The 8,236-nt window shown below is 46.9% G+C and overlaps 1 protein-coding gene across 6 annotated transcripts in view; it reads left to right on the top strand.

The window, feature by feature from the left end:
- Window positions 1-2,512: 2,512 nt before the first annotated feature.
- The window catches only part of NDRG3 (NDRG family member 3), an 85,945-nt gene continuing 80,221 nt past the window's right edge, over window positions 2,513-8,236 (top strand). For 3 of the 6 annotated variants that reach the window (XM_067708045.1, XM_067708047.1, XM_067708042.1), the window contains exon 1: window positions 2,513-2,652. The gene's annotated coding sequence lies outside the window, so the exon portion shown is untranslated. The remainder of the gene's footprint in view (window positions 2,653-8,236) is intronic. The other 3 variants (XM_067708043.1, XM_067708046.1, XM_067708044.1) reach the window with 3 other exon arrangements.

The following is an 8,236-nucleotide window of genomic DNA, read 5'->3' as shown; positions in this document are numbered from 1 at the left end:
GGAACCAGTTCATAAACAAGATAACTTTCACCTGACTATGTTGTCAGACTATGGGCAGATAATTCCTGGTTTTGTTTCTGAGAGATTGTGGATGCTTCATTCTGTACACAACTCCTCCCTTTAACATATGCCCTGCAGCGTTGCCAGGAGTAACACAGTTAATCTGTTCTTCCATGTTTTACGACCTGGTGCCTCCTTTGCACTTCTATGAAGGTAGATTTGTTGCCGAATGCAAGTTTGTGTGCCTGACACACAATAAGGCCAAACACACCCAAACGTCCGAGTTTGGGGCAGAGAAAGTTTTATTGCAAGGGCCAAACAAGGAGAATGGGTGGCTCATACTTATAAAAAAAAAAGAGAACTCCCAGATGGTTTTTGGTTCTATTGGGCACCTTCTTCCAGAAAAGCCCAGTTTCATCACATGAAGACTTGCTTTGGGTGGTATCCTTTCTCTTCAATCAAATTCTTCAACTCTGCTGGAAATGTGGCAACAGCTTCTGAAGCTGAATCCAGCCTCCGTACCCTGACACCAAATTAATTCTCAGAGACAGAGTTTTGGGTGAAGTAGAAAATAGCTTTATTGCTTTTCCAGGCAAAGGGCCACAGTGGGCTAATGCCCTCAAAACTGTGTATCTCAACCTGGAGGGGGTAGTGAGAAGTTTTATAGTAATGGTTCAAGGAGGGCGTGATCAGCTCGTGGACAATCTTCTAAGTAGTTGGTGGTGAGGTAAGTGGGAGTCAGCATCATCAACCTTCTGGTTCCAACCAGTCTGGGGTCTGCACGCTTGTGGGCAGCATACAGTTGATTTCTCCCACCTGGTGGGGGTTTCAGTATCTGCAAGATAGCAGGTAACAAGATATTGTTACATATATCCCTTGAGTGCGAAACAGGACCCTGCCCCAAGGCTGCATTATTGTTGGTTTTGACTGTCCCTACCTTGTCTCAGCATCCCATCCCTTCCCTAATTAGTAACTGTTTGAATCTGCTTTTGCAACTCAGGAAGGCCCTGGAGGCCGAAAGAAGCCTATTTCCTGTAACCAAGAAATGGCGTGAGTGGGTGGGGGAATTCCCTGGCCGTCCAGTGGTTAGGACTCCGTGCTTTCACTGCCAGAGCCAGGGTTCAATCCCTGGTTGGGGAACTAAGATCCCTGCAAGCCGAGCAGTGTGGCCAAAAAAAGAAAAAAAGAAAAGAAATAGGGGACACAGAAAGGCTCTTGTGCTCAGGACCCCCACAGGGTCCTGCTCAGTATCACTTCTTCACTGGCAGACTCAGTCTCTCCGGCAATTTTTCTATTTTTCTGTCCAAAATACTCCTGAGTCTGTGTAACAATCCCTTATTTGCAGTAAATGGCTTGGTGTCACTCCCTTCAGAGGAGCCCTTGCTGAAGTCTTTATATAGGCTTGAAACTGAGCAGGACCCAGTGGGGCCCTCCTGGGTACAAAAGCCCCTCCATGTCCCCGTTTCTTGTCTGTGGAAAGAGGCTTTGGTCTCCTAGGCCCAGGTGGAGGATGGTGACTGCATGCTGACCACAAGCAGTAGATCCCAAACTGGTTGGAACCAGAAAGTCCATGATTAAGATTCCTGAAACATCACCCTGTTACCTCACCACCAACCAATCAGAAGAAAGTTATGCACCCTGCAGCCCTCACCCCAAATGTTGCCTTTAAAATTTCTTCCTTGAAAGAGTTTGGGTCATTTGAGCACCCATCCACTGTTCCTTGCTTGGCCCTGCAATGGATCTTTGTCTGCTCCAAACTCCAACGTTTTGGTTTGTTTGGCCTCACTGGGTGTCAGACACATGAACTTGGCTTTGACAATAGGCTCAGTGCTTTCTGGGGCAACACGTTGCTGTCAACAGAATATGTATTTTGTTCGTGTCTTCCACAAATTTAACGCCTTTTCACTCTCAAGCACTTTTTATGCACTGTGGCCCTAACTTTTGCAGTTTGAGGTACGAAAGCAAAGCTGGCACAGATTTTTTTCCTGCAGTTTCACAGAAAATTCATTCTTGCCGTAGATCTTAGCAACCTCAGCATACCGTTGTTTTTTTTTTTTTCCCTTATTGAGAACTTTCACCTGTTCACCTAAAGGAAGCCCCTCACAGCTTCTCTTTCGCTTATCCACATCACTAGCCATACTACTCTTGCACTTTGGGGCCATTATTAAGTAAAGTAAGGGTTACTTGAACACAAACACTGCCGTATGCAGACACTCCATCTGATGAGAGACCGTCACGAAATGATTAAGGGGGCAGGTAGCATATACAGCGTGGCTATGCTGGACAAAGGAATGATTCACTTCCCCGGGGGAGGGAGCAGGACAAGAGATTTCGACACACTGCTCCGGACAGCACAGCAATTAAAAACTTACGAATTATTTACTTATTTTCCATTCAGTAGTTTCAGACCAGAGTCGGCCAAGCGGAACTGAAACCACGAAAAATCAGGCAAACTACTGTACACGGAAAATGGCGCCAGCTCAGCCACCATCTTCTCCGTAGGTCCCCGGGCGGGCGGGCACAGCGCATATGCGCCGCCTGGCGTCCTCAGCGCGCCTGCGCGGGCGCAGAGCCTCCTCCCCACCCCCCCACCCGCCCGCCCCACTCCCGCCGCCGCGGCTGCTGTGCTGACGGCGGGTGCCGGAGCTTCGGGTGAGTGTGAGCGCCTCAGCCCGGCTGGCGGGGGGCGCGCCATACTGCATGCGGGGTCGTCCCTCCTCTTGCCTTCTCCTTCCCCGCCTCATCACCCCAGTGCGGCCGGGCACCGGGTCAGCGCTGCCAGCCTCGTCTAGGTGTCCGGGCGCCCTCCGCCCTCCTCTCCTGGGGACCCGGGGGCAGCCCGGCCTCCCTCGGCCGCTCCCCACCTGGGCGGCGGGGCCCAGGGCGAACCCGCCAGCGACAGCGTGCAGGCGGCAGCGGCCGAACCTCTGGGTGCCCAACAGCTCAGCCTCAGGGACCCACCGCAGGCGCGACCCCCTTTCCCGCTCCTGCTCTGCAGGCGGCGGAGCTCGGTGGGCCTCGGGGTCGGGCATTCGTCTGCCCCGTCCGCCCGGCGGGGGGCCTGGAAAATGGGCCGGGAGCTCGCCTTGCACCCGTGCGGTGCCGGTGCCGCAAAGAGTACCCTCTGGCTGGACCCGGCGACGACCATGCGAGGGAGGGGCTTCTTAGACCCACGTTACAGATGAGGAAACTGAGGCACAGAGCGGTGAAGTGCCCTGCCCAAGGTCACGCGCCAGACGAGAGTTAGGAATGGCTCTTGAATTCAGGGTCTGGAGCTGTCAGGCTAGTGCGGTTGGAATTCGATCTTGTCCCTTTAAAAAAAAATCTGAAATGCACTTTCATCTCTGGAGTTGCTTCTTCAACGTCATAAAAGTAGGCTGCAAAAACAGCATTTTCTTGTTGTTGGAGTACAATTGAGGTATTACTGTAATAATGGTAATAGTAATGTTATTAATTAGGGGCTCACGTTCATCCAGCGCTTGCTCTGTGCCAGGGCTCCTGCCAAGCATTTTAAGGTTATCTCAGTATCTCAGCGCTTCGCCATGGGATGCGTCCTCCTTCCTTTTCATGCAGCTTTTTTTCTGCAGAGCTGGCCTCCCTGTCACAGATAAACTAGGCTTAGGAGGCAGGGACGCTCTCAAGGTGGCTTACTGGCAGAGCAGGGGTAAGTCTTGTGTGCCTGAGTCCAGATTTTGTCCCCAGAGGATATTATTAGCCTTCCTATTCTGGCTGCCAGGAGTGCAAGACTGGGATAGCTGGGCTGGTTGAATTTGGAGGTGACAGAGCGAATCTGGCGAGCATTCCCCTTATCCTGGGGCTTTCTGGCTGTATTCCAGTGCTGGGCTTGAACATCTCACTTAAGATGAAGTAAAAAGAGAAGGAGAGCATTGACAAGGTAGTGTTGCATCTAAGAAGCCTTACCGATTTAAAGTCCCAAAGGAATGGCTGTAAAAATATGCGAATGTTTCTTCCCCAAAACAACTAGCTCAAACTTTTTTTTTCTTCCTTAGCAAACCCTCCTACACACTTCAAAACTTCATTAACTTACCACCTTTTCTGTGAAGCCTTCCTTGCTTGATTTTCCCAATTAGAATTACACACACATACATATGTATATATGTGTGTGTGTAGGTAGGTAGGTAGGTAGGTAGGGTAGAAGCTTGTCTTACCCTTTGGCCTGTTAGCCCCTTGAGGTCAGGGGCCATCTTTGCAGCCCCAAGTGACTGGCTCATAGTAGGCCCTTGGTAAAGACTCAGTGAATTTCCGTTGCTCCTTTTCATTACTTAAAGGTGTTTTCCTGCCCTTCTGTTCCTCCTTCTTGCCCTTCAATTTCTCTTAGCTGTCCTTCTCTTTAGTTTCAACTTCTGGTCATCACTGGCCACTCAGAGGTCTCTAGTCCACCCTGTTGTGTCTGAAAATTTGCAGAAAAAGGTCCTATGTCAAGAAGCCTGTTTATGCCCAAGAGTGGAGTTGGTATATGTCACCTAAGTGTACAGGACTGTTTTTATTTGCATGTTGCACTAAGGTAGCCTAAGGCTTATAGCTTTTTAGTCTATTCCTAAATACATGTAAGATTCATTTTTACATTCTTTCGCCTTACGTGGCTGACTGCCCCAGTGTTATCAGAGTAATCACAGTTTTTACCATAAATCATTTCATAGTATTTATAACAATAAATATTTGAAACGGCCCTTTGGGAGGCAGTAGGTCTGCCAAAGTACATAGGTTCTCTACATAAATGAAACTTCTAAAATAATTTTTCCAAATAATCTTCTGCAAATAGATTGAGCTGTTATGCATAAGGCATGGTGCTGGGTATGGTGGAAGATTCTCATAGTTCTTGTTCAAAGAGCTCACTAGCAAAGCGATATGAGTCTAATGGTATACTCAAGTATAATGGAATAAGATATTCCAATGTGAGACGTTTCATAAAGTCATACGTCGCTCAAGGCTGAAAGGAAGTGTTAGGTCATTGAGTCCAGCTGTCTTGCTTTTACAGACTTCATCCTGAGAAGTGAGCTTGTCCAAGGTCGCAGAAGTGGTGCTACAACTTGAATGTAGACTTTTTATCCATCAAAAGTTTATCAGTATTTCTCTCGGTGAATTTATCCTTAAAGACCGGCAACTTTATTAAAATTTGTGCTTAGAACAGGGGTGAGGAAGAGGTGACAAAAATATGATTCATGTCTTCAAGGGAAGAGTAAAGAACTGTCCTCTATCATTGGAGACAGTGAGTACCTAATTGTGAAATTGTATGGTAGGGCAACTAGGTATGTCATAGGAGGGGGAGGAGCAAGGGGAATCAGTAAGAGCTGTGGTACTGAGAGCACTTTGGGGAGGATCGAGGACTTTCTGGGCTTTAACAGATTGGTATGATCAGAATTAATCAAAAGGACAAGAAATGCATTTTGAAATAGGGTGGTAAAACCAAAACAAGGTTACAGTGCCTGACAATATAATGTTTAAGGGACAATAAAAATAAAAAACCGGCTTGGGGCTTCCCTGGTGGCACAGTGGTTAAGAATCCGCCTGCCAATGCAGGGGACACGGGTTCGAGCCCTGGTCCGGGAAGATCCCGCATGCCGCGGAGCAACTAAGCCCATGTGCCACAGCTACTGAGCTTGCGCTCTAGAGCCTGTGAGCCACAACTACTGAGCCCACGAGCCACAGCTACTGAAGCCCATGTGCCTAGAGCCCATGCTCTGCAACGAGAGAAGCCACCGCAATGAGAAGCCCGCACACCATGATGAAGAGTAGCCCCCACTCACCACAACTAGAGAAAGCCCGCACACGAAGACCCAATGCAGCCAAAAAAAAAACCCAGCTTGACCAAGGTGGCTTGACTGTTAGAGGAGTGGTTCTCAACCATTAGTGTGCATCTGAATTACCTGGAGAGTTAATTAAAACACAGATTGTGGGGTCCCCACCTCCAGAGATTCTGATTCAATAGGTCTGGAGTGGGGCCTGAGAATTTGTATTGCTAACAAGTTCCCAGATGATGCCGATGCTTCTGATCCAGGCACAGCACTTAGAGAACTTGAGCTGGATTAGAAAGTTGAGAAGCGGGACTTCCCTGGTGGCGCAGTGGTTAAGAATCCGCCTGCCAATGCAGGGGACGTGGGTTCGAGCCCTGGTCCGGGAAGATCCCACATGCCGCGGAGCAACTAAGCCTGTGTGCCACAACTACTGAGCCTGCGCTCTAGAGCCCGTGAGCCACAACTACTGAGCCCGCGTGCCACAACTACTGAGCCCGCGTGCCACAACTACTGAAGGCCGCGTGCCTAGGGCCCGTGCTCCGCAACAAGAGAAGCCACGACAATGAGAAGCCCACACACCGAAACGAAGAGTAGCCCTCGCTCGCCACAACTAGAGAAAGCCCGTGCGCAGCAACAAAGACCCAACAGAGCCAAAAATAAATATATTTATTTAAAAAAAAGAAAAAAAAAGTTGAGAAGCTAGAGTCAGAAACTGTCAAAGAACTTGTTCCAAAAAAGTTTTAGAGTGTGTGTGTGTGTGTGTGTGTGTGTGTGTTATATACCAGCATAGGAAAGTTCTGGAAAGATACATTCCAGATTGTAATAGTAGTCATTTCTGGGAGTGGGATTTAGGAGGTTGGAGAATTCACTTTCACTCCATACCTTTCAATACTATTTTTGCATTGTGCACATATAGCTTTTGTATTTTAAAAAGGGAAGAAAAGTAAGAGTCCTTTTTGAAGATATGCACTAAAATATTTATGGATTAAAAAAAGAGCTTGCTAAAGTAATCTAGTGTCATACAACAAACATTTTTAGAGTGTCTGCTCTATGCCAGTTGCTGCTGGTTCTGGAAATACAAAGCCTTTGGTAAAGCTTGTAGTCTGGTGATCGAGATGGGTAGATTGCAGCTCTACTGAGTATCACGTGAGCTTCCTAAGCTCAAGGACAAGGGTCTAGCTCTGTGCGTGGCAGATAATAAGCACTTGGTAAATGATGAATGAATGATCAAATCCAGGCAAGAAGCGAGGACAGTCAGAAAGAAAAGGAAAGGGCAAATGGGAGATTCTGGAAGAAAAATTGACAAGCCTGAATAGAGATGATGAAAAGAAAGGGTGTATCAAGGACTTTCAAGTCCAAAGATTGATAACATTTGGATTTACTGCAGAACTGGATGTCCAGTCATCTATTCTGAAAGACCTTTTTAAACCATCCCCCCCAGTCCCACTTTTTTTTTTTTTAAGAGACTGCTTGAAAATAGCACGCAAAAACTTAACTAGATTTAGTATGAGTATTTACCAGGGCTTTCTTTGGTAAATGAAACTTTTTTTTCTTTAATCACAGTGCTAATTCTAATGTATTTATAAATATTTATCTATCTATCTATTTAGCTGCACTGGGTCTTAGTTGTGACATGCGGGATCTTTTTAGTTGAGGCATGCGGGCTCTTAGTTGCGGCACGCATGCAGGATCTAGTTCCCTGACCAGAGATGGAATCCAGGCCCCCTGCATTGGGAGCACAGAGTTTTAACCACTGGACCACCAGGGAAGTCCCTTCTCTCCCACTTTTTTTTTGTGTGTGTGTGATATGCGGGCCTCTCCCTGTTGTGGCCTCTCCTGTTGTGGAGCACAGGTTCCGGACGTGCAGGCTCAGCGGCCATGGCTCACGGGCCCAGCTGCTCTGCGGCATGTGGGATCTTCCCGGACTGGGGCGCAAACCTGTGTCCCCTGCATCGGCAGGCAGACTCTCAACCACTGCGCCACCATGGAAACCCTCCCCCACTTTTTGTTTGGAGGTGCTACTTTTTATATTCTTCAGAGATTCAATATAGAAAATTAAAATTAATTTCCCTAATAGAGGAGTTTAGCTATATCATTTGATTGTAATCCCTTTACCACCTAAAAATGCCCACAGTCTACAGTTTGAGTTTTCAATTGACCAAATATAAATTTCTGATACAGCCACTCTTCATACTTGATTTTATTACTAATTATTTTAAGGTTTTTTTGGTTGTTATTTTGCAGTATCTTTTTAAAGGTAATGCTATTTCAGGTTTGGAGCTAGTTATGTTTGTGAGTGTGATGGCCCAAAAACTCATATATTAGGATAAGGAAAATTTAGCTCATAAAAACTTGCTTCTCTTTTCTAATGATAACTTAAGAGAAGTCATGTCAGCTTTTCATTTAATTGGTAGTTGTCATATGATAATCTTTGCAGAAATACCATTTGCTTTCAAAAGAGACACAGTTGTTTATTAAAA

This window comes from Pseudorca crassidens, chromosome 15 (assembly GCF_039906515.1).
Source record: "Pseudorca crassidens isolate mPseCra1 chromosome 15, mPseCra1.hap1, whole genome shotgun sequence".
Classification (NCBI taxonomy): domain Eukaryota; kingdom Metazoa; phylum Chordata; class Mammalia; order Artiodactyla; family Delphinidae; genus Pseudorca; species Pseudorca crassidens.
This window is presented reverse-complemented; position numbering and strand designations above follow the sequence as displayed.